The 26,100-nt window shown below is 42.2% G+C and overlaps 1 protein-coding gene across 8 annotated transcripts in view; it reads right to left on the reverse strand.

Annotated features, from left to right (window-relative positions):
- The window catches only part of MRTFB (myocardin related transcription factor B), a 196,910-nt gene extending 177,706 nt beyond the window's left edge, over positions 1-19,204 (reverse strand). Inside the window, exons 1-2 of one of the 8 annotated variants that reach the window (XM_057530120.1) lie at positions 19,155-19,194; positions 10,681-10,745 (exon numbers count right to left, since the gene is read on the reverse strand). The gene's annotated coding sequence lies outside the window, so the exon portion shown is untranslated. Of the gene's footprint in view, positions 1-10,680; positions 10,746-11,119; positions 11,150-19,098 lie in introns of those variants that run through there. The other 7 variants (XM_057530123.1, XM_057530121.1, XM_057530122.1 and 4 more) reach the window with 7 other exon arrangements.
- Positions 19,205-26,100: the final 6,896 nt, after the last annotated feature.

Here is a 26,100-nt window from a genome sequence, read left to right on the forward strand (position 1 = left end):
AAAATTATCTGTGTTATATTTTAAATATATACCTTACAGTAATTTAAAAAGCTGGGATACTATAATCTACTCAATTTGAGTTTTTAGAAATGCTCCTTTAGATTAACTTGCTAAAAGACACTTGCCTGCATTGGGAGTCAGGCAAATTTAGTGAAAGTTCTTCGGTGAAAATTTAAATAAATAAAATATGGCTCACCCCTACTGCAGGGGGGAAAGAAAGGAATCTAGGCAGTAAACAAAGACACTTAAAATATACGCAATTTACTAGAATATCTTGTCATATGGCAAGGTAGTAGGACAAGAGTGTTTAGCCCACGAAAGTAATACAATTGTATTTACACCTTAAAATGAAAACAAAAAGCACAAAAACCAAAAAACCATCGTTCCCAAGTGTCAACATAATATTACTACTTTAGATAAACAAGGCCTTATTTTTCTAATATTTAAATAATAAAAATTATGCCATATCCAAGCTACCAGTGATTTGGATTTCTTGAATATAGAGGGAAGACAAAGCTGGAAGCACACTCACCTCAAAATTAAAGGGTAAAAAACCAAAGTCAAATTCCATTTCTACACTAGTGTTCCAACGGCTATTAAGAGATAGGAATCAGGAGTCAGATTTCAAGATGCCAAGATCTGAAATCTGCAATTCATTTTATTTTTATATAAAAGATGAAACTAAATTAACATCTGCTATTCAGAATACAAAATGTAAGTCTTGACGTGAACTGAGTTCTTACTTTTAAGGTGAACTTCCAGTCTTTTCCATTCACAAATAGGACTTGATTTATTAAGTTCCCTGCTTTGTATCTCCAGAGTTGATCAAAGCACATTTTCTTAGTACAATCTGTATTGTTCCAAGTGTTTTATAAACATCTTTTGTGAGAGTTTACAGGAGTGATCTGAAATCATATCCAAGGTTTCATCCTATGAGTCAGTTATTCTTAAAAGGAAATAGAATCTGTCTTTATCACCTTTATTTCCCTATCTATCACAAATCTAATTCTAATCACAAAATTTTAAAAAATAATTAGCAGAATTGTCAGTAGATAATTACTGACATTAAATACTCGGCAGGACAAAGAAAAAAAAAAAAAGGAAAAGGCATAAGTTCATTACCTGGACATGAAAATTACAGGTCTGTACAATATCTGAGCTTTTACAACAGTCCTTTAGCCACTAGGTAAGCTTGTCCACTATGTAGCCCTGTACTGATAACTCCCAAATCCATATTTCCTGTCCTCACCTGAGATCCAGACTGTCCGTCCAGCTGCCTGCTGAACCTGTTCTCCTGAATTCATTCACAAAGATATTTACTGAACACCTATTATGTGCCAAGTATAGTATGCTGGGCTCTGAAGGTTCAGAGCGAAGAAAACAAGACAGTCCCTGTCTTCAAGGGGCTTCCAACTGTGAAGAAAGCCAAACCAGTCTAATAATCATAAAAATATGTAACATACAAACTGTGATTAGTTCTATGTGCCAGTCTAAGTTGGTCTAAAACTGAACTCAGTTTACCCACTGCACTCCGGTCTGCCTGCTCCCTGAACTCATTCTCGGATGGAAATGTGCCATCACAGGTTACCAAAGTCACAAATGTGGGAGGCATGCTTGGCCCTCCCTTCCTCCTCAGATCTTCTTAATCTCAGTATTTCCAGAGTAGATGTACATGGTTGGCTCTGCCCAGAACAACCTTCTTCCACTTCTTCTGGGAACTCCCAATGAGATGGTGGTAGACAGCTTCCAAAGATCCCAGTGCCAGGTGAAGGCACAAAACCCAAGGCCAAGAGAGCCCCTGGGATTTTAAAAACTAAAGTTGTGAAAGAGGAGCTCTTTCCTCCTCTTGGTTGGAGAGTATGACAATGGCCCCTGCCATATGCAGACGCCCGAGGGAGCAGAGATGGGAGAAAGAATCTCTGTGTTGATGAGACCAGTTCCAATCCACAGGGTCTCTGGGTTTTCCTGGTTTCTGCAGCATTTCATACCTTTTACAACCTTCTCCAGGAACCTTCCAATTAATCCCTCTTTTAACTTAAGATAGTTTGAGGAGGGTTTCTGTTACTTGTAGCCAGGATTCTTGACTAATAGCTCCTAAACACTTCCAGCCTGTGTCTTATCCAACTCTGCCACGAATACCTTAGTTCAGGTCCTCATCACCTCTTACTGGACTAGTTCAACAGCCTAATGGGTCTCCTGTCCCCAGTCCTGCCCTTGCATCTAGCATCCATAATACAGCAGCCAGAGGGACCACATCACCCTCCCCCTGCTGCAGAGTGGCTGCAGCATTGATACGGGCAAAATCTAACCTCCTTAACAGGACACACCCAGCTCTCTGCAATCAATCTCCCTCTCCAGGCAAGCAACATTTCATGCTCTGACTATATGGAAATACTTGGGCTATGGCTTAGACACACACACACACACACACACACACACACACACACACACAGACACACACACACATCAATGCTGAACTGACTGGTAAGCAGGATATTTTCCTTTCTGAAAACGTGGAAAACCTGAAGAAATTAAAGAAAAGTGGTTTTCTTTAGGCTCACTTCTAGGCATCAAAGTCATCACACCTATGCCTACATTTGCCTACATTTTATTACACTAAGAATGCTAAATACAGCTACTATAAGATATCTGGTCCCAGACATATTGTATACACAGTCGCAAGAAACTGAAGGAGAGAATCAATGACTCTAACTAAAAGTTCTGATTGTTACCCACCTTTGTGAATTGAGCACAACACTTTGAATATACTAAAATCCACTGAGTGGTATGCTTTAAATGGGTGAACTTCATGGTATGTGAATTATATCTCAAGAGAGCTGCTGTAAGTGTCCACTCTTCAGTGAGGCATTCTCATCCAGATACAGGAGACTACTCCTTCCTGCCTTCTGTGGACCTCCACTGTCCTCCGTGGATGCTTCTAGCTTGGCATGTGAGCTCTTGTTCACATGAGGATAGGGCCATGTCTCACTCACCTCTGGATCCCCAAGCCCAATCAAGTGCTCAGTACATACAAAACACTTAAAAATGTTCACAGAATGACCCATGAATTCTGAGCTAGGCAGAACACTGAAAGACATTTTTCTAATTTAGAAAAAGGCACATTCGGTATTAGGTTAGGAAACTTGGTCTTCTCACTTTGAATTAGATGAGAATATTTGAAAAACACGAAAGATATTTAAAACCTCTAACCCACGGTATAGTTAACAGCTGACCATTTAATTTTCCACCAGTTTTTAAAATGAGAGATGTGTAGAAATAAGGTGTGATTTTTTTAACTTACAGAAAATTTCAAACAGAGACAAGACTACATAAGCAACCAAAGAGAAATAGATAAGCTGGTGTTCATGAAAATTAAAAACTTCTTCAAAGAACATTAAAAAAAAAGTGAAAAGACAATTCACAGAATGGGAGGAAATTTTTACAATTCATGTATCTGATAAGGACATATGCGGTGGGAAGGGTGCATCTAGAATATACAAGGAAATCCTATAACTCAACAATAAAAAGACAACCCAATTTTAAAAACGGGAAAAGAATCTGAATAGGTATTTCTCTAAAAAAGATACACAATTGGACAAGAAGCACATGAAAAGATGTCGACCTCATCAGCCATCAGGGAAACGCAAATCAAAGCTACGAGATGCCACTTCACACCCGCCGGAATGGCTACTATGAAAAACAAAACAAAACAAAAAACAACAAGTGTTGGCAAGGATGTGAAGAAACTGGAATCCTCTAACATTGCTGATCAGAACGTAAAATAGTACAGCCGCTTTGGAAAACAGTTTGGCAGTCCCTCAAAAAGTTAAATATAGAATTACCATGAGACCCAGCAATCCTACTCCTAGGTATAAATCCATGAGAAACGACAGCAGATGTCCACCCAAAAAACTTGTACACGAATGTTCACAGCAGCATTATTCATAATAGCCGAAACATGGAAACCACCTAAGTGGCCATCAAGGGATGAATAAACAAAATGTATATATCCGTGCCATAGAGTATTATTTAGCAACAAAAAAGAATGAGTTCTGATACATGCTACAACACAGATGAACCTCAAAAACATGCTAAGTGAAAGAAGCCAGACACAAAAGGTCACACATATTTTATGATTCCATTTATATGACATACTCTAAATAAGCAAATCCACAGACACAGAAAGTAGAACGGTGGCTGCCAGGGGCTAACGAGAGGGAAGAATGGAAAGTGACTGCTACTGGGCCTGGGTTTCTTTTTAGGGTGATGAAAGTGTTCTGGAATTAGACAGTGGGAATCCGTGCACAACTCTGTGAATATACTAAAATCCACTGAATTCTATGCTTTAAACGGGTGAACTTTATGGTATGTGAATTACATCTCAATAGAGCTGTTACAAAAAAAAAATTACTGCACAAAATCATATAGTGACACCTCTGTGTAGGGGTCTGATTGAATCACTTTGTCTGCTACAGGATAACCTGTCATAAAAAAACCCAAAAAAACACACAATCTGTTCAAATGAGGAAATGATTTATTTTCCTACCACCAAATCCCTACAATGACCAACCATAATATCAAATCCAAAGTAAAAAGAGGAAAGAATGAAAGAGCACACTGCAATTCTCTGGCAGGTATGAAATAGAATTAACCAAAGACTGCACAAAGAAAAATGTTTATCAGAACCACTCACTTCCCTTTGATTACACAGATTTAAACAAGTCCAAGTCCTTTTTAACTCATGAGAAAACGTGCCAGCTTCTTTATTAGCACAGAGCAAGGAAAAACAAGCATTCTCTCCTATAACAAAATTAACATCCCACAGAAGGTCTGTTTGTACTTGGCCGTCATGAACCTTTCATCTCAGAGCACTGCTAAATTAAACAAGCCTATGTTGTATTGAACACAATGAGCCAGATACCCTGGCAGGCTCCTAAACTTTACCAGTTAATGTTGAAGAACATTAGAAATAAAAAGGACGGTAAGAATGATGGTGATGGTGGTAATAAAGCAGCTGTGTCTTCATTCCACCCAACATTTCACTAATCTACAATAATGGAAACATTCTAACAACTGTGAGACCCTTTTCTCTGTTGGTGTACACAAGAAGAGCCAGAGAGATCTGGATTCAAGTCATTGCTTTGTTTTTGGTTTTTGTTTTAAGCATACTAGCTGAGTGCCCAAGGACAAATCTCATAACCAAGTCCTTCTATTCTCTAAAACTGGAGTGACTGTATCTAGCCTCAGAGAGTCATTAGAGAACAAAATGAGAGAACACACACAAGAGGTAGAGCCCAGTGCTCTATGTGTACATCCCCACCATAAAAATCCTCACTGCTCTCAACTCTTCAATGCAAATACTGATTCTGGAGCTTGTATCACAGTGTAAGTAATTGACATCAACCTTTCTTTTCTACCCCAAGGACATCTAAGCAACTGAAATATCCTATGAAAATTCCATATTGAATAAATTATTCCCCCTCCCATACAACTGAAAGTAAGAAAGCCATCCATAAAGTCTGTTTTAAATGTATTAAATCAGGGCATGACACAAAGCATTCATTCACCTAAGAGGTATTTAAAAGCAATGAACTGAGAGAGACACACCAAGAGAAACACTTACTATGAGAGACAAATGCCTATTTTCCAGTGCAATAATTGGTAACCTTTCCATAAAGATTGATGCAATCTGATTATAATTCCCAAGTGTCAGTAATCAGTTCTTAAGGTAAAAGAAAAAGGAAGTGGGATGGTTTCAAGTGCTCCAGAAAAGATGTAGGAGGATATCCCTTCCCACTGACAGCAATTAACGTTTGAGTGATGGCTGCTAGAACATTCAGACTGAAAAACTTTGTTACATTAGAATAGACTGAAATCAACTTAAAACAAAACTTACTGGGTTTAGCAGACACAAACATAACCCTCACCATGAACTAGGTGTCCTCTCTGAACAAACTGGAACGAAGGTAAAGCTTGTATGGACTTCCCATATTTATCATCACAGTGCTAGGATATGCCATCCTCCCATGCTGGAAGTCTACTTAAAGAGAGCATCTAGACTCTGCAGCGGTAGACGGTCAGACTCCCTCCGCCCAGCTCCAGACAATGTTCCATCACACCACAACACCAGGAAAAGTTTCTAGGGTTAGCAAGGAGGGAAATGTCTCAAGGGCAATGGGACATTCGGAGGCTGGAGACAGCTATTCCTGGAGAGTTTCACTAAGCACCACGTTCATTATGGAACTTGTGGCCCAAAGCTATTGTTCTCTACCCCTCTTTCCAAAACTCTCCCCTTAAGACTCAGAGTTTAATAAAACCTCTCTGGGGGCTTCCCTGGTGGCACAGTGGTTAAGAATCCACCTACCAATGCAGGGGACGCGGGTTCAAGCCCTGGTCCGGGAAGATCCCACATGCCGCAGAGCAACTAAGCCCATGCGCCACAACTACTGAGCCCACGTGCCATAACTACTGAAGCCCGTGTGCCTAGAGCCCGTGCTCCACAACAAAAGAAGCCACCTCAACGAGAAGCCTGTGCACCGCCACGAAGAGCAGCCCCCGCTCACCACAACTAGAGAGAGCCCACGCCCAGCAATGAAGACCCAATGCAACCAAAAATAAAATATAAATAAAATAAATAAAAAATAAAACATTGACCTCACAAGTGAAAAATAATACAGTCCTTTAAAAAAAACAAAAAAACAAAACAAAAAAAACCCAAAACAAACAACAACAACAAAAACCTCTGTGAGAGACCAACTCATTACAGATACTACAGGAGTAAGGCCAGAGTGCTGGCTTTGCTAGGGAGCTGTTATCCATATCGCATATAAGCACTTAACAAGTTTTTTGCCCTCCTACTGCAGTTCAGTACTCTCACCCTGACCATGAAACAGTTTCATCTAAATATTCTACCACCACAAACCCTGTATATGAAGACAGAACTTCTCCTCTTTCTAACTTTCCAATCAAATAACCACTTACACTGCCAGTCTAAACTTTAAGCTTTATGCCTAAAATAGGAAGAAACTTGCAAATGCACAGAATCCAACCCATTAAATACTTAAGAATGTCTTGAAATCTGTTTAAATACAGTATAAAAATTTTTACAAATGCAGCTAAAAGGAGAAATAAATGATAAAGTCTTAAGTTTAATTAAGACTCCAGTTTTACTACTACTAGTAATGCCTCACTTTCCAGGAGTATTTTTAGAATTGGGGTTTTAAAGCATGCAATTAAAGAAATTAACTCATCAGTGAAATGAAAGCTACAATATAAGCAAATCCCTATACCACTGCAGAAAAGAGATATAAGAACCCAGAACTTTGGTTATTTTAGAAAACGAATACAGGATCATACCGTTAGCCACAATATGATATCAGAGGGTAAAGTCCAGGAAATCTAATTAATTTAGACCCTACTAATGAAGACTCAATAATTTCCTTTCAAGTCTGCCTAGATTTAACTTTAGACTATTTTTTAAGGAAGGAGTTGCTAAGAAAATTAAAGTACAAATAAAAATTGCTAGGGGATTATTTAATAAGTTAAATTTTTTTACATGCAATAACTGCTGCTAAAATACTGATTAAAACTAGCACATGCATTCTTTAGAATCCCATACTCCAGTGGAAACAAAATGTATGAAACAAGAGTCCTCAACATTGCTTTAATCTATTAGATAATTGTTCCATTCTCTCTGTTTATTTTGGCTGTGAAAAGCTGGTTATGAGTCAGAAAAGCTTAATAGGCAGGATACTTAACAAAGATTTACACATTCTTCTTAATGGCTAGCAATCTATTTATCTACTTTTATTTTTAATAAATGCTGAACCCCAATTAAAATATAACTCAATTTCTCTCCATTATAACTTAAAATATATTTGGGGGCATTTACTTTATCCTTGTCTTCAAATAACATAACTGAAAGATATTCCCATGTCTGTAATATGAAACACAAATGGGTTCTTTAATAAGATCTAGTACCTGACCTACTTCACTTACTTTGCCCTTAACAGCAACAACAAAAAACAGACAAAAAAGCAGATTTAAAACACAGTAGTATATGTGATTCTGCAAAGAAACGGGACAGAACCCAAATCAACAGTCCAAACAAAACATCACAAAATGTTACGGTAGCAAGTGTCACTACAATTATGCATGTCTAGATTCAGATGCATTTAAAAATCACAGATGCTAGTTTTATTCGCCAAGAAATTAAATTTCTTAATTAAAATTTAAGGCACTTCTCATTTACATCTTAATTCTAACTTAACAATGATGATATTCACCAATCATTAATTCCTTCAAAAATGACCTGAGTGTCTGCCATGTACATGCCAGATATCACATTAGTTGCTGGATGTAACATGGTGAATAAAACACACTTGGTCCCAGCCTCAACAATGTTAACTTGGAGTGAAAAGTAAAGCGCCCACATGAAAGGCATTCTATAAGATGCATTTTATGTCAAGGAAAAAGAGATGAATTTTAACTGGCTTTTTATTAAGTCAAAGAACAAACAGTAGGTCAATAACACAGTTGGTATCTGTTTCATGTGAGACCTTCCTTAGGTAACCCTTATTTGATTGAAATAAAATCTAAAACAAACATAAAATTAGATCTCACATTCATATCAGAAACTGGCAAAATCCTTTGGACAGATGAGACTCAACATCAATATTCATAGGTTTACACGTGAATACATATTCACATAACTCAGTAATATTCTGTTATCACGCAAATTTGTAAATCACATTCTGTATGCTATTCTACAATTGGTATCCATGTTTGAAAGATGTTAAGAAGTTAGTTTTTAAAGCTTCTTTAAGCTCCACTGTAAGTGAAGAAAAAACAAAGGCATTACTCTCTATAAAGGAAAACTTTCAGTATCCAAGACAATTAGTTAGTTGCCAATAATTCTAAAATATTTATAATGAGTTAATCAGGGCAATAGACCTAAACACAAAGAACTCAACATATTTTAACATTTTCATCACATTTAAAGTCCAAGAGAGTGTCTCACTTACACATGAGAATCACAGGTATGTTCTCGATGAGGAAATTCTTTATGCAAGACTATCAAATGAAAGAGGTCTTTAAAACATAAAAGGTTTACTCCAGTCAAAAACCCTGCTATCTCAAAAAAGATACTGGGGCTTCCCTGGTGATGCAGTGGTTAAGAATCCACCTGCCAATGCAGGGGACACGGGTTCGATCCCTGGTCTGGGAAGATCTCACATGCCACGGAACAACTAAGCCCGTGCGCCACAACTTCTGAGCCCGCGTGCCACAACTACTGAAGCCCGTGTGCCCAGAGCCCATGCTCCGCAACAAGAAAAGCCACCACAATGAGAAGCCCGGGCATCGCAATGAAGAGTAGCCCCTGATCGCTGCAACTAGAGAAAGCCCGTGCGCAGCAACGAAGATCCAATGCAGCCAAAAATAAATAAAGGAATAAAATTAAAAAGAAAAAAAAGATACCATTTTTTTCTCCTATTGGACTGGCAAGGATTAAAAAGATGAACAAAACTCAGTGTGGGTAGTTATACTTCTAAGAAGATAAATGAACATGTATACAATGATATAAGTACAGGGTTAATCAACACACTATTATCCACTAGAAACAATCTAAATGGTCATCAAAGGAATGATTCAATAAAGTATGGTGCCTCTAAAACAATGGAATATTACATGGTCAGTAAAATGATCATTTATGATTATGCATGTCTTTTACAATTCATGTGTAGAGATATATAAAAATATTGTTGCATTTAAAAATGACCAGGGGCTTCCCTGGTGGCGCAGTGGTTGAGAGTCTGCCTGCCAATGCAGGGGACACGGGTTCGAGCCCTGGTCTGGGAGGATCCCACATGCCGCGGAGAGACTGGGCCCGTGGGCCACAACTGCTGAGCCTGTGCGTCTGGAGCCTGTGCTCCACAACAAGAGAGGCCACGATAGTGAGAGGCCCGCGCACCGTGATGAAGAGTGGCCCCCACTTGCCGCAACTGGAGAAAGCCCTCGCACAGAAGCGAAGACCCAACACAGCCATAAATAAATAAATAAATAAATAAATAAAATTAAAAAAAAAAAAGAGACCACCATATAGAGTGTAAACCAATTTATTTAAAGATTTGTATATAAATACTTCTATATTCATAGATAAGTTTCTAAAAGGATTTTCACCAAAATATTAATATTAATGGCAGCCATTTCTGGGTGGCAGGAATTAGGTGTCATTGAGGGAGGTTTTTTCTCACTATTATAATAAGAAAATAAACAACAAATTTTCGTTTAAGAAAATGAAGTGTTGCAATCTCACCAAGTGGCTTCAAATCCCTTCAACTCCCTACTTTAAAATCAAAGTTTTCACGGAATGTTGCAAGTATATATAATCACCAAACAGCTTATGGATTTCCACCTGTGGGACCTCCTTCTCAGCACCACGCTTTAAAACAATGAGATGATGGAAATTTAAAGATTCAAGTCAAAGAAGTAAGGAAGCCAAATGACCTTATTCAAACAGCCCACATTTCCTGGCATCTACCTTAAGAACCTCAGGTTCTATGAACTTAAACACTCCTAAAACAATCTCCCTCTTACATCTTAAGAAAGCAGGCTATGGAGAGGAATTTTTAAAAAATAAGAGACATTTCCTTTAAAAAAATTAAATCATAAAAAACTTACCTCAGTAAAAATATTTAATTATTTTCCTGTCTTACATTCTCTTTCTTAGCACCTTTACTGTGAACCTAGGGGGGAAAAAAGTTAAAATTACTTTTAATTGAACATCTACTCATGCCAGGCAGGGTGGTCAGAGAAAGCCTCCTGGGGAACATGAAGTCTGAGAGGAATCGGAAAGAATAAAATACAAGTTACTAAAATGGCATGACTGGGAAGGAAAATGAGCAGGTGCAAGTGGAGTAAATAACTTTTCCTAAATGGTTGGAGGACCTACACATGACTGTATTCAACCTTGCAGCAGGTGAAAAGCTGGGTTGCTAGACTCAGAACACCTGCATCTGAGTCTCAGCTCTACCACTTCCTAGCTTGTCTGATCTTGAGCAAGTCCATAAACCCATGTGCTTCGGTTTCCCCACGTGCATAATAACAGGATCCAACTCACAGGACTGCTGAGGGTTATGTGAGATAATCCACATCGGGGACTTTAAAACAGTTCCTGTAACATAATAAATGTTCAATGAACATCAATTTTCGCTTTTATTATTACATGTTCTTACATAAAATAAATCCATTTGCCTCTCACCACCTCCACCACCACCATTATTATTACTGTTACTATTATTATTGAGAAATGGCATAAGCCTTACCTTCAAGGGGTTTACAATGTACTGGGTGACAGATGAATTACCCAGACACATAATATGAGGCAAAAGAAAGATCAAAGTTAATTATTCATTTACTTATTTTAAAATATCTGAGTGTCTGTTCTTTGCCAGGTATTTTGCATTCTTTGGTGGACATGAGGGACATAGTTTCCCTCCTCACAGTTTCCAGTCTATCAAGGCCCAGCTATAGAACCGACAAGCTACACGTGGAGACAGATCGTGTTTTTTACTGGGTGCAGGGCAGCACATATCTGAACTGGTAGAATTAGGCAGCAGAACATTCTGGGTGGAAGGGATGGCGTTAGAGGAAACACGGGGCCTTTGGGGAAAGCTAAGCAGCCTCTGGTCAGGGTGCATCGGAGAGGGCAAGCAGCAGCAAGGCTAGAAAGGCAGGCAGGAGGGGCCTCAAACACGGGGCTGAGTTGGTTCTCTTCTCAGTAGTATACTGATTATCCTGCTCGGAGTGAATCACAACTTGCTTTTAACTTCAAGTCTAGCATCGTTTTATTATTTTTCTTCTTTTCTTTTTTTCTCTTTTAAAGGGGAGAGGGGAAAGAGGAAGAAGAAAAAGAGCACAGCAACCTCAACCCATGTTGCCACTGGCAGTGATGGTGGTGGAAGTGGCACTAAGTGATGAGTCCCAAGCTCTATTTAATTCTCCCAACATTCTTACCAAGCCAGAAATGTTCCTTTTACTGATTAGGAAACTGAGGCTCAGAGTAGTCAAATAGATCCCCAGATGTCCACAGAGCTCATAAATGCAGCCACAGAATTTAACTGTAAGCCTGACTCCCAAGGCTTTCTTTTCTCTTAGGCAAAAACGTATAAAGGATTCTGCAGAATTTAACGTCTGTTAAAAACTACTTAGAACTTCAGGGTATACAAACTTCTGTACTTACACAGAAATAGACAGCCTTCATACAAACAATCAAAACCACTTAGAAAAGATAAAGGAAGAGAAGATCTCACAAAAACAATATATATATATACACACATGTATATGTATATATACACACACACACAATAAATTTAATAAAAAATGGGCAAAACCTATATGAGAAAAACTTGAAAATGCTCCAGAAGGATTCGGGAGTAAAACCAAACAAATGAAAAAATACACAATGTTCTTGGATAGGAAAATTCAATATCCGAAAGATATCAATTCTCCCTATGTTTATAAATTTAACACGATCTCAATTTGCTTTTTTTTTCTGGAACTGACAAATGATTCTAAAGTTCACATGGAAAAATAAACAAGCAAGAATTGCCAGGAAAACGAAGGGCAACAGGCGAAACTAGTTTTACAAGGCATTAAGACATTTTATAAAACCAATAATGTGTACTTGTGCAGGAATAGAAAGACTTAATGGAATAGAACAGAAAGTCCAGAGATGCACCCCAATACATCTGGAAATTCAGAATATAATGAAGGTGTATTGTATTCTGAAACAAATGGGTAAAGATAACTGGTAGCCATATGGAAAAAATTGAATCTATATATCACTCCTGAACACCAGAATAAATTCTAAATGGATCAAAAGTTTAAGTGTAAAAATGAAACCATAAAAGAAAAAAACACTGAAAGAAAAAAAATGGGCCAAATCCAAATTCTTGGAGGCCTTTCCGTGACTCAAAATCCAGACACCATAAAATATTAACTACTTAAAATTTAAAGAAAAAACTTTAAAGCCTTCTCTATACCAAAATACATGACAGTAAATTTTTTTTAAATGACAAGCTTGAGGAAATTGCAACTCACATCACAAAGGGCTAATCTAATTTATAAATTCCTAGAAACTGATAAGCAGCGATCCAAAAGAAAAACGCGCAAAGGGCATGAACAGATAGTTCATAGAAAAGGAAACAGAAACAGCCTTTAAGCATATGAAAAGATGCTCAGCCTCATTCATAATCAAAGTAATGCACATTAAAACCACGAGTAACTTTTCACCTATCAGACTGATACAAATTCAAAGGTTGGTAAACACTCTATTGGGAGAGGCTATGGAGACAGGTACTCTAAAGCATTACTTGCAGGAGTTCAAAATTGTACAACCCTGAAAGAGGGCAGCATTTATCAAAATTATAAATGCATTGCTCACTGACCCAGCAATCCCACTTCTGGAAAGATATCCCACAGATACACCTCACATATACGAAGTGATATGTGCACAAGGTTATTCACCACAGGCTGTGACTGCAAGAGACTGGAAAACACTCAAGTATCCATCAATGGGGGCTACTTCAATAAACTCTGGCACAGGCCACACAATGGTATATTCTGCATCTGTTAAATAAATGTTTTCTATATACTAATGTAGAAAGATACTAAAGGTATACTAACCGAAAAAAAAAAAACCAGGGTCAGAATAATTTACATTTTATATAAAAAGGAGGGGATATATAGAGTATACTGGTATCTGCTTGTATCTACACAAAGAAACCGTAGACATCTATAGGAAACAAATAGAAAAAATTATCTGTGGCCGAAGGGAGCATATTAGACCAAGAGAGAGTTGGAAATTAGACTCCTCAAGATACGCCATTTTAGTTTTTGAACCACAGGAACATTTTATATACATAAAAAGAATTTTAAAGTGTTAAAAGTATAACTCACAGGACGAAGAGAAAGAGAACTACTTATCACCTAGAGTCAAAATCCAACATGCATTAAAAGAGAATTTTTTCCTAAATAGGAGTTTGGGATTAACAGATACACACTACTATATATAAAAAAGATAAACAACAAGGACCTACTGTATAGCACAGGGAACCATATTCAATATCTTGTATAACCTATAATGGAAAAGAATCCTAAAAAGAATATATATATGTGTGTATATATGTATGTATGTATAACTGAATCACTTTGCTGCGCACCTGAAAGTAACACAACATTGTAAATCAACTATACTTCAACTAAAAAAGTAATAGTAAATAAATAAAAATAAAAGAATTTTTCTCTGAAATTAGATATTAACAAGCAAGATTAGTGTGGCCATCACAAAATCATACAAGACAATCTGATTTTTTTTCTTTAATCAAGCTAAAGCACATGATGATAATAATCTATAAAAGTGCTATTTGGGGGGCAAGGAATCAGAAGGGAGAATAGGAAAGTGCAACGAGGACGCTTTAGCCTAATGGTTCTCAAAGTATGGTCACTGGACCAGCAGCATCGGCATTACCTGAGAACCTGTTAAATGCAAATTCTCAAGCCCCAGCCCAGACCTACTGAACCAGAAACTCCGGGAGTGGTAGGGAGCAATTCTGGTAATACACACTCAAGGTTGAGAGCCAGTGATCTGGTCCAATGCTTCTTACACATCCTCATGCATCACCTGGAGGAGGATATTGTTAAAAAGCAGATTCTGGTTCAGTAAGTCTGGGGTGAGTCCCTGAGTCAGCATTTCAAACAAGCTCCAGGAAGCTGCTGATGTGCTGCAGGTTCGGGGAGTGCACTTGAGAAGAAAAGCTCAAATCCACCTGGGGAAGAAGGTATGCAAACAGTCTTCACGTGGCTGAGTTTCCTATGAAATTTGCCCTCAGTAGCAGAGCCCATACACAGATTTCCAGGCTGGGAGACATCATGTAGCCTCCCATATAAATTCTGTCTTTAGCACGGAATAAATACACTTTCAAGCATATGTCTTATTAAAATAACAGTGAATTGTTGAAATTCAAATTAAGGATGTCTCGTTTGAGACAACTTTCATTTATAAGTGGACCTATGAACCTTCCAGAATGGGGAAAAAAAACCCAAGAAGGCATATTCATACATCTGCCTGGTGATACTGTCTGATTAACTTTATTTCAAACACATTAACCATACCATCTGCTCTCCATGAAAAATCACCAGTTTGTTTCCTTCTAAACATTTTGAAAATGGTTCTTATATTTACAAACACTGATTCTCCATTTGTTTTACATGGGGGGAAAATCTTTAAAGGCATCTTCCAAGTAAAGAATTCTAGTTGAGATGGAAGGACCTGGAACTGTTATGTATCTTTATTTTGCAAGTCATCCTTTGTATAAAGTTTTTGGTGTTAAACATTAATCAATGTGCTGAAATTTCTACATATCCCTATCTCACTGCATCTATCGATAAGATGCCATCATTTCCAGACACACTATTATTTTGTGTACCACTAAGAAAGAACAAAAGTTGCCAATTAAACCATGACTTGTCAATTTTAAGATACTAGTCCATCTCAGGTATGCATCTTAAAAAAAAATCAATGAAATAGCTTAATTATAAATCTCAGAGATATGCATATAATAAATTATGCATTTTCATCCACAGAGGCATGGATTTTTGTCCATACAACAATTTGTCCCACACCTAAACACTGGAACGGTTTCAACTTCCACGCAATGTTATTTGGTTCATTTTTGTACATATGAGTATTTTTTTAGAAGGTAGTGATTAAAAAAGAGTGACCTCTTTTTACCCTGGAACATGATACTGCTTGCACAAAGTAATACAAATTAATCACTCAATTTGGATAATTTTCCAATCTAAAAGTATTCAATGTAGCTATCTCTAGGCTATTTATTTATTTTCCCCCCACAATAAGTGTTTAATGAGTTAGTAAATAATGTCCACCTGAAAAGGCCCCCACCCCAATTAAAGGCCAACTGCAGTAACACTTCAGGGTTGAAACCCTGCTTCCTTCCTGCTAGGAGGTGCCATGTCATTTATTGAAACAAAACAAAAACAAAACAAAACAGGGCAAACACATTTCTTAATAAGTGCAGTTTGTTAAAGTCCTGTTAAAACATATGGGTCGGGCTTCCCTGGTGGCGCAGTGGTTGAGAATCTGCCTGCTAATGCAGGGGACACGGGTTCGAGCCCTGGTCTGGGAAGATCCCACATGCCGCGGAGCAGCTGGGCCCGTGAGCCACAATTGCTGAGCCTGCGCGTCTGGAGCCTGTGCCCCGCGACGGGAGGGGCCGCGATAGAGAAAGGCCCGCGCACCGCGATGAAGAGCGGTCCCCGCACCGCGATGAAGAGTGGCCCCCGCTTGCCGCAACTGGAGAAAGCCCTCGCACGAACCGAAGACCCAACACAGCCAAAAATAAATAAATAAATAAATAAATAAGAAAATCCTTTTAAAAAAAAATTAAAAAAAAAAAAACATATGGGTCAAGGGAAAGTAAAAATAATCAGAGGATCACTGTAGGAAAAACCTTTAGGTCTGGCACCTGGGAGACCTCTGGAGAGGAGGCAGTGGGAGAAACTTCATGTTCTGAAAGGAAGGGGCCCCCCAACTCCCTTCTTCCCTCTCACCCGATTAATCCCACCAGAAACTACCAAGCCCGGATAAAAGGTTTCAAGTTCAACAGTCATACTCTCTCCAAATAAAAAAAACAGGTACAAAATACATCCTTCTTTTCTGACAAAAGCCTTTACTTACATGCTTGTTTCCACAGCACCTTTCAAAAGTAACAAGCAATGAACAATAAACAAACATCTTATAGCAAAGAAGCAATTTATCTATCCAAGGAAAAGGAAAAATAAACTTCCTTTGTAGATTTAACAAAAGTTGAAGAAATTCATCGTGTTACACTGTAGCTATATAATAGTCGGAGATGAACTTCCTTAACTCAATTTGCATTTTCCCCATAGCAGCAAGACTAATAGAGTTTCAAATGAAAAGAATTTCTAATGAATCATATTAGGAGGACTGAGGACAATGTGATTATAGGTCATTTTAGTTTTCACCCTTGTACAATATGCATTGACCAAATTCTCTAATATGGATATTAGTAAGTAGAAAGAAAGAACAGGGAAAAACTGTTCCCAATAAAAACTGTTTGAGTGTCAGTTAAATTCGGCCCCCCTCCCTGTTATAACTGACTAGACAACGACGACTATAGAGTGGATCTCAAGGGAGCTAGTACGGTCCTCTAAGAGACATGTTTAGTTGTCAAGTGACTGGGGCACACCACTGGCATTTAGTGTCTGGAAGCCAGGATGCTTGAACTTCTCACAATATGGGACAGATCTACATAATGAAGATTTATCCTGGTCCTGAGAATCCTTTCAATGACCAGCCAGATTTATCACCATAACTGGCGTTACTTTAGAACACAACACTGAACAGTTTTTACAAGAAACTATGGAAAAACCCCAGTAATTCAGGGGAAGGTAGCTAACGTGAGAGAAGTTGAGATTGAATAATAACTCGTGTCTGAAAATTAGTGACCATTTCCTCACACCATGCATTAACTCAACATATAATTGCAGTGTCACAATACTGAGCATACCTACACTACTAAGTAACGTACTGGCACCGAATCAAAAACAAAGCAAAACAAACAAACAAAAAAAACCCCTTCAATCTAGCTAATATTTTATTCATTATTATCAGTGATAAGCGGTAGGAATCCAGCAGGGTGCCTCGAAGCAGCAGTACCTCCAAGCTTGTGGCACAAAAGCTGCCCTACAATGTCGTTTGAAAATGTGGCGTGCATGGACGGGTTATATTAATATTATTTGTATGTTGATTGAGAGAGTCTGTACTTTATCTTGGCATGTTATTCCTAATTCAACCTGGACTTGTTTCTCTCTTCATTATCATAAAGTTTATCCCAACACTTAGGCGTCCCCTACCCCTGTGTCTATCTCTCTGATCTTTCCTTTTCTTGTATGAGATAGCTCCTGATATTTTTACCTCTCTTCAAGCCAAGCTTATTCACTAGAAGCAGGTACAGCACAGCAGTATGTGCTAGATGTGATATGGCAATGCATGTCATATATTGTTCTCCTTTTACTTCTCCCTTACATTTAAATCGGAGCATCACACTGATTTTCAATTATGTATGTAGGTAGGTTACATTACTGACGAAGTTCATTTCAGAGCTGTAATGGGGGCTTTACAAACTTTTGCTGCGAAGGGGAGGAGCCTTGGTCTGACAAAGTTGAGCACCGCTGCTCCAAAGAGTGGAATCACGTGCTTAACCAAAAACAAACTTGAAAAGTTTCCTTTGCTTAAAGCAAGCCCTGGGCTCCAATATTCCACTTCCATTAGATCTGACGCCCTACCCCCGGCACACACCGCTGCTTTTAAGCCCACTTCTGCCCTCACACAGGGCCAAACAAAAGTTATTGACCATTTCGGGAGCAGGGACCCTTTTGGGAAATCGACAAAAGCCAAGGACTCTCACCCAATAAACTCATATGCCATGCTGCATTCAAGTAGGGGGCGGGGGGTCCCCAGACACACCCTCTGCAGCCCAATCGGGATCGGAGGAGTAGGACTCGAGCCCTAAAACCCAGCGAGTGGGGGTGGGGAGAAGGATGGGAGGCAAGTACGGGGCGGGGCGCTGGACTCGCTGTGCCTGGGCTTAAACCCCGATTCCACCGTGTCCCAGCAGCGTGACCCTGGGCAGGGCGCTTCACCTCTCCGTGCAGCCCAGCAGTGGAACCGCGTAAGCGCGGGCAGACGGTTAAGACTCAATAAATGGTGTTGCCGCGGGTAGCAGCGCCGCGTCCACGGCGCCAACACGCCGCCGGGGGAAACTGAGGCGCGCCTCGCGGTCGCACCCGCGTGCGGGTACTGGCTGCGAGGGGACTGGCCCTGCGGTCCCGCGGCCCTGGCCCGGCAGCCCCGCCCCGCCCGCGCGGGTCCCGGGACGGCGCGGACCCGGCGGCTCCGCTGCAGCCGCAGGGCCGGATGGGGAGGCCGCCCAGGACGCGGGCCGCCCGCCCGGCCGGCTCCCCCGTCCGGCCCTCGGTCTCCGCCGCTCTCACCCGCTCCTCAGCCCCAACGGCAGCCGCCGCAGCCGCTGCCGCCGTCCGCAGCTCACCTCCCGGGCCGCCGCCGCCGCCGCTACAGCCGCCGCGCGATCTCGCGAGACTTCGCTCCCCTCCGCGCTTCCCCGCCCCCTCCGCGGCGCGCGCGGACCCCGGCCTGTAGGCGCGCTCCCAAAGAGCCGACCCCTCGCCCTGGGGTTAGGTCTAGCCGGGCTCGCGACCCCGCGTCCCGGTCTCTGCATCCGTTCCGCCCACCTCCGCTCCGTGAAGGTGAAGGGTTAAAAGCCAGGTGCGGCACGGCAGCCTCCCTCTCACCTGGCTGACCGGGTGCGCGTGCGCATGCGCGCGCCCGGGGCCCCGGACCTTGGAGACTTTGCAAAGGCTTTGACCACTGTGACAACAATAATCCCAGCAGCCAGTCTTGGAATGCTTCCTGGGTGCCGAGTACTTTTACAACTCCTCCTGGGTCCTCACAAGAGCCCCCAGGAAGTGGGTATTACCATCCTATCCGTTCCAGAGAGGATAAAATGGAGGCTTGGCCAGGTTAACAACTGCTATCTCTAGGTCACACAGCTAGGAGTGGGCATCCGGGGTTGTCTGACGCTCAAACCAAAGCCCAGTTTTCCCGCCTCCATGACAATCCCCAGACCCTGTCCCTGTTCCTTCCGCTGAGGGCGCCAAATCTCAGCCCTTTTTTACTTCCCTCCCAAGGTTCACCAAGGTGAGAGGAGGCGCTCCTAGGAGGGCAGTTGCTACAGTCCCTCTGGTTTTATGGAGCTGCTGTCAGGAAAATGCTTCTCCCCCATTACACGAGCTTCCTAAACCTCCCTGTGCCAGACCCTGTACAGGGCCCTGAAAACTATTTATATTCGATTGTCTCCTCTTTAGACTGGTGGCGTTTTGACGGTAGAGAGCACAGTAGAATGGGACACAGGACACAGAACCAGAATGTACATGGATGTCAGGGGGCGCAGAGAAAGGTGTGACTTCTTACTAGGGGTTAAATCTTAACCTTATACATATAATTGTTTCTAAAAAAGAGGGGCTAACATTTATTGAGGGCATTTCAAGGTCACTACCAATATTCTTCCAAGTCAAGTCATAGGAAAATGGAGACTCAGAGAGATGAAGAAATTGGCCTAAGGCTCCACAGTAAGACAGGGTGTGAACCTGGGTCTGAATCCAGAACCCAGTACTGCCTTGCACTAAAGTCCCATGAGCTAGCATGTCTGGGCCAACAAGCTGCTGTAAAATCAAAAGCCTTGGAGGTTCTAGCTATTCCTTTACCTTGCATCAGGGTCTGCAGGGGCTTGCCCAGGCCACCTGACACTCACATCCATCTCAGCAAACTCTGGCCTGCCCACCCTGCAAGCCTGCTCACTCCCTCCGGAAATAATGCCACTTCCTGCAGGCCAGAGGTAATAGGTGCCCTCCAGGTGTGAACAGCACCCAACCCACCTGATGGAGGAAGTGAGAGAGGAAGGGAAATCACATCTGATGGGCAGCTACAGGGTACCAAGCACTGCTCCAGGTGCTGTCCATTCATTAGCTAATTTAGTCCTCCCAATAATCCTGTCGGGAGGGAGATATTGTTGTTCCCATTTTGCGGGTGAGGAAACCAAGGGCCTAAGAGGGGAGAGAAGTTGCCCAGCCCAAAGATACACACAGGTGGTAAGTGGGAAGGCTGGAGTTCCACCAGGTCAGGCTGTCCCCAGACCTGCAAACTTTGGCCTCAGGGACCAACAAGTTTCTCCCTACCCCAAAAGCCTTCATAAAGCTGAAAAGCTAGAAGTCCCCTGAGGTCAGGACTCCAATCTAAGATACCATACGTATCTGGGTGGACTGTGCCTTGATATTCTCATCTAAAACAGGGGTCCCCAACCCCCGGGCTGCATTCGCGGCCTGTTAGGAACCGGGCCACATGGCAGGAGGTGAGCGGCAGGTGAGCGAGTGAAGCTTCATCTGCCCCTCCCCATCGCTCCGTCGCTCGCATCACCGCTTGAACCATCACTCCCCTCCCCCTGCACCCCGTCCGTGGAAAAATTGTCTTCCGTGAAACCAGTCTCTGGTGCCAAAAAGGTTGAGGACCGCTGATCTAAAATAAAGATATAAATAGGTTGCTGCGAAGAGGACCCAGTTAATGTACGTGAAGCATGTAGAAAAGTGCCTTGCACAGATTAAGCACTCAGTAAATTATAGCTATTATTACATGTCTGAGTTATTTTATTCTCTCCCTATCTCCCAATATAAATTCCAAATCAATTTGGGGGGTGTGACCTTATATGCTCAGATATGGAAATAAAATTAGTTTCTAGCACACTGGAAACAATCCACTGCTCTTTAGTGGACAGAATTACCCCCGCCCTTCCTCCTGATGGTGGAAAGAGACCAGGCTCTCCTGAAGCTCTGATGCGCTCTCTCTTCCCAGTTTCCTGGGAGACTGGCAGCCTGTTTTACAAAAGGTTCCCCTTACATAGGAAAAGCCACCCAAATATTTTTAAGTTGTTGGCAAAAACAAAAAGAAACTTGTTAAGAGAATTTTCGTGAGGTTGGGGGTTAATATAATCACTGTGACATCATGAGGAAAGTTTTTATAGGAACTGAAGCTGCCCCTACCCTCAGGCCATGGTACCCCAGGTTAGGTTTCTACCCTGATACAAGGCATGTCACATGTTCCCATCAATGGCAATGGCTCACTGTGGAAGTGATTCTCACAGGGCAGGGGTGGATGTAATAGGATCCATGGAGGGCATTATAGATGGGGGAAAAAAAAATCAGGGTGATTCTAATATGTATACCTCTAAGGGTTTAACCTGTGGTTTCCAAAAAGCGCTATTAAAATGTCTTTGATCCAAGAGGAACTTTATAAATGCCCATAATGGGATTTGTTTAACCCTCGTTCAGTCAATAAAAACTTAAGCACTTAAGTGGCAATTACTGTGTTAGTAGCTGTGAGCAAGACACAGCCTATGCTCTCATCATATTGATGGCCTAGAGGGAAGAGAGGTGTTAATTAAATAACTGAACCAATAAATGTTGAAATGTCATGTGATATATAGAATGAAAAAGAAGAGCAAATGACCAGGAAAAAAAAAAGAGGCTGGATGGAAGGGTAGGAAAGAATTTGCCTTGAACTTGAGTTCTGGAGGATGCATTAGCGTGAACTAGGCAAGGAGGAGAGGGGAGAGCATTGCGGAGATAGGGATGGGTCCATAAAGAATAGGTGAGAGTAGGTAACTGGGAGAGCTGGGTGGACTGGGGCCTTAAGAGGCATCTCAGGCAGGTACACACCCTGATCACATGGGGACAGTAGAGAGGAGAGAACCCGCCTGGAGACAGATGTGTGTCCCGGGCAACGCCATTGGTCTCCACGTACCATCCCTCCCCATGGGTCAATCCAAGCTCATTATGGACTCCTACCGCCTCTGCCCCACCAGTGCTCTGTCAAGGATGGGCAGGCTGTCGTGACACAGCTGATGTATCTCCAGCCGATCTGTATTTGAGGAGATCTCACATTTTACATCCCACCACCCTAGACTAGAAATCAGGCTGCACATCTCCAGCCTCCCTTGCAACTAGGACAAGGGATATGACATAAACTCTGCCAGCCAGATGTACCACGTGAGGCTGAATCTGGTCGTGAGCCTCGGTTCTGTTGATGTGACCAGTGGCCAAAGCAACCAGCTTTGGGGATGGCGGTTGCAGGGCCGAGCTCCCAGTGGAGAAGCCGCACGGGTGCTGACGGCAGTGATGGTTGTAGTGACGGCAAACTCAGGCAGGGTGATGGTTAGCTGATCAGGCCGGGCCTGCAGTGTGGTTTGGGGCATTTTTCCTAGAAGCTTAGCCTCAATTTCTTTCCTCCAGCCCTCCCAATGATTCTGTGGGTTACCTAACATCCTTTATTACATTCCCCTTTCTGCTTAAATCGGCCAGCGTTTCCACCAAGAACGCTGACCTCTCATAGGCTGAAGCTGGTTGGAGCCAGTGAGACTTGGAGAGAGACTCGCCGGGGCAGTGGCAAAGGGAAATTTCTCTGCTGGAAGAGAGAGCCCCGGGAAGCCAGCTCGCTCTCCCTGCCTGGCATGGAATCTCAGTTGCCATCAGTGGCTTCTTCCGTAACTGCTGGATAAGGTAGAGTCTACAAGGCAGAGCAGAGGAAGCAAAAGATCCTGGGTCCTTGACTACATTACCAAGCTGCTGGACTGATCCCAGACCTACAAGGCCCTGGACATCCCCTTCTCTGAGCTAATGCATGTGGTTAAATCAACCTGAGTTGGCTTCTCTGTTCCTGGCAGCCCAGACATTCCCACTGGGGCAGGGAGGAAAGAAGCAACTTATGGGGGACAGGCACTCTTCTCTCCTGGGTGTGTCAGGGGCCACCCCAAGTCCTGGAAACCTTTGACACCAACCTCCTTCATCCCCATCCAATATTAATCCCACTCAGGTAAGCCCTACCTGGCCCCAAACACTTCATTCCAGAAAACATATCCTTCCATTACCCTTCCCAGCCTTTGACTGTCTCTTTGATGGCCACAAAGTGGTTCTGTCACTTGCCCAGCTCACACATCTGGTAAGTGGCAGAGCTGAAGGTCTGGAGGCAATCCAGATCCCAGGCTTTTAACCACTATGTTTAATGCCATGCACCATCCAGCCTCATTCCATTGGAAAAAAAAAAAAAAAAAGTATGGCCTTGAGCCAGGAGAAAAACAGAAAAAGAGCTCAAGTCCAGCTCCATATTTGCTATCTGGCCTTGAGCAAGCTTCTTAAGTCTCATTTTGAAATGAAAATGAAGCTGGCTTCATAGAATCTGGCAGTCATCTGTGTGGCTCACCTCTGGCTCCCCACCTTCTGGGCACACACTGGAACCCACTTCTTGCGCCACTGGGGGGGGTCACATGACTAGTCCCAGCCAGGGAGTGTGAATGGAGGGAGTATGTGTCACTTCTGGGCTGCTGCTCTATTGAGCAGCAGAGCCCCCAGCCAATCCGTCATGGACATATAATGTGAGCAAAATCCAAACCTTTATTGTTTGGGGTTGCTCGTTGTCATAGCATGTACTAGCCTATACTGATCGATACATACAGTACGGTCATTTACTCACTTACTCAAGAAACACTTTTCTGCTATGGTTTAAATCACAGATGGATAAAAGAGAAAGCTCAAGCAGCAGTCCTGAAGGTTCTGGTGCAGTTATGCTGAGATGGGGCCCCGACCGCTGCAGTTTTCTGGGGCTCCCCCGTGATTCTGATGCACTGGCAAACCTGAGACCCTTGCATTACTATTGACCCACCATGTCATGGTAGAGTCGGACAGGATGCTTACCCCTGAGCGCCACGTAGACTAGGCATGACAATTACAGAGAGAAAAATTACAATGCAAATATAGTTTAGTGATCTGAAATCTGTAAAATTAAGTGAGAATATATAGGAGCTTTATGAACTGTAAAGTTGTATGTGTAATAGAAAGTAGATGTGCATCCTGGCAAATCCATTCATCAATGGTGTGATCCAAGATTGGGTACTTAGGCTCTCCATTTCCTCGTCCTAACGTAGATGGTATTATTTGTCTCTCTGTTTTCCAAAGATGAAAATTGAAACTCAGAGAAGTTCTAAAATATCACCCATGGTCACACAGCTAGTACAAGGCTGAACTGGAATCCACACCCAGGTTCTTCTGTATCTAGAGCTGACGTTCTGAAACACTGGGTGTAGCTGGTTCACACAAGGCCCCTGCTTGTCTCTCCAGCTATAGCTTTTGTCTACCCCTTCACCTAGAACCCTAGCTTCTAGCCATACCAAACTGCTTGCCTTTCTCGCCCACACTACCATTTCGCACCTCTGTGCTTTGGCTCCTGCTGGCCCCACTGCCTGACATGCCTTCCCTCTCTTCCTACTACCCTGTCTCCAAACAGCTGCCAGATCTTTAGATAAATGGTTTGATGAACCCATCCTCCGTGGTTGACCATGCCCCACAGTAGGTCTTACACGTGGCCCTGCAAATGCCTCCTCCATTAGATTGCAGCCTATGGAGGGAGGGCCCCTCGCTTCCTTTCTCTAGGCCGTGTGACTAGCATCGTGGGCACTCCTGCTGATGCATCCGCCACAACCGCCCGAATACCTAGCTCAGCGAAACCAAGGCCCTACAGCTTGCAGGACAGACCCTCCCAAGAAGACAACACAGCAGAGTATTTCAGAAAGCAGGTTCAGGATTCTAATCCAGCCACTTTGTAGCTTTGGGACTGCAAGCCCCGTACGTAGCATCTTGCGAGCCTCAGTTTCTTAGATGAAAAATGGGGCTAATGACAGTACCTGCCTCACACAGTTGTTGTGAGAATTCAATGAGATATGATGTGTACAATAAATTTATGTACACCACCCAGCTCATAAGGCAGAACTGAATTAATTTCCAGCCGATTTCATCGTTGTTATCACTGTCGTCATCATCTCCTTCTTATTATTACTATTACTACGGCTCGGCATGCCCCCATAGCTATCATTGTTAATATTATTACTCACCACATCCTCCTCCCTTCCCGCCAGCCCTAAGTGACTTTGCTAAGCATTCCTTCCAAGAATAGACAGTATTCTTGGGATTCTCGAAAGCAGTTCTTCATTGTCTTATTGATGGTTCAGTGCCCACTATGATTTAGCATCCCTGCTACCCCCTAGGAAGATGCCCAGTTGGCTCTTCAGGAAGTTTGTGGCTGCCAAGACCTTTCCATCCAGGCTTCCTGGATACAGCTAAGAAAATATGGGCTCTCCCGAGGTGCTCTGTCTCACTGACTTGACATCATCCCCCTCCGGGTTCATTCTGGGTTCATTTTTGGTCAGCCCAGGCCACTGCGAAGGTGTCCCCTCCCCTGGCTATGGGAATGACAGGATACCAGTCAAATAGGTCTGTGGGCTTCTGGAATTGTTGATAACACCAAAAGGAATAATACCTCCAATGGGCTTATTTTATTTTTCGTGGGGGAGCTAAAAGAGTCAGGCTTTTGAGTTT

Source organism: Balaenoptera acutorostrata, chromosome 15 (assembly GCF_949987535.1).
Source record: "Balaenoptera acutorostrata chromosome 15, mBalAcu1.1, whole genome shotgun sequence".
Lineage (NCBI taxonomy): Eukaryota > Metazoa > Chordata > Mammalia > Artiodactyla > Balaenopteridae > Balaenoptera > Balaenoptera acutorostrata.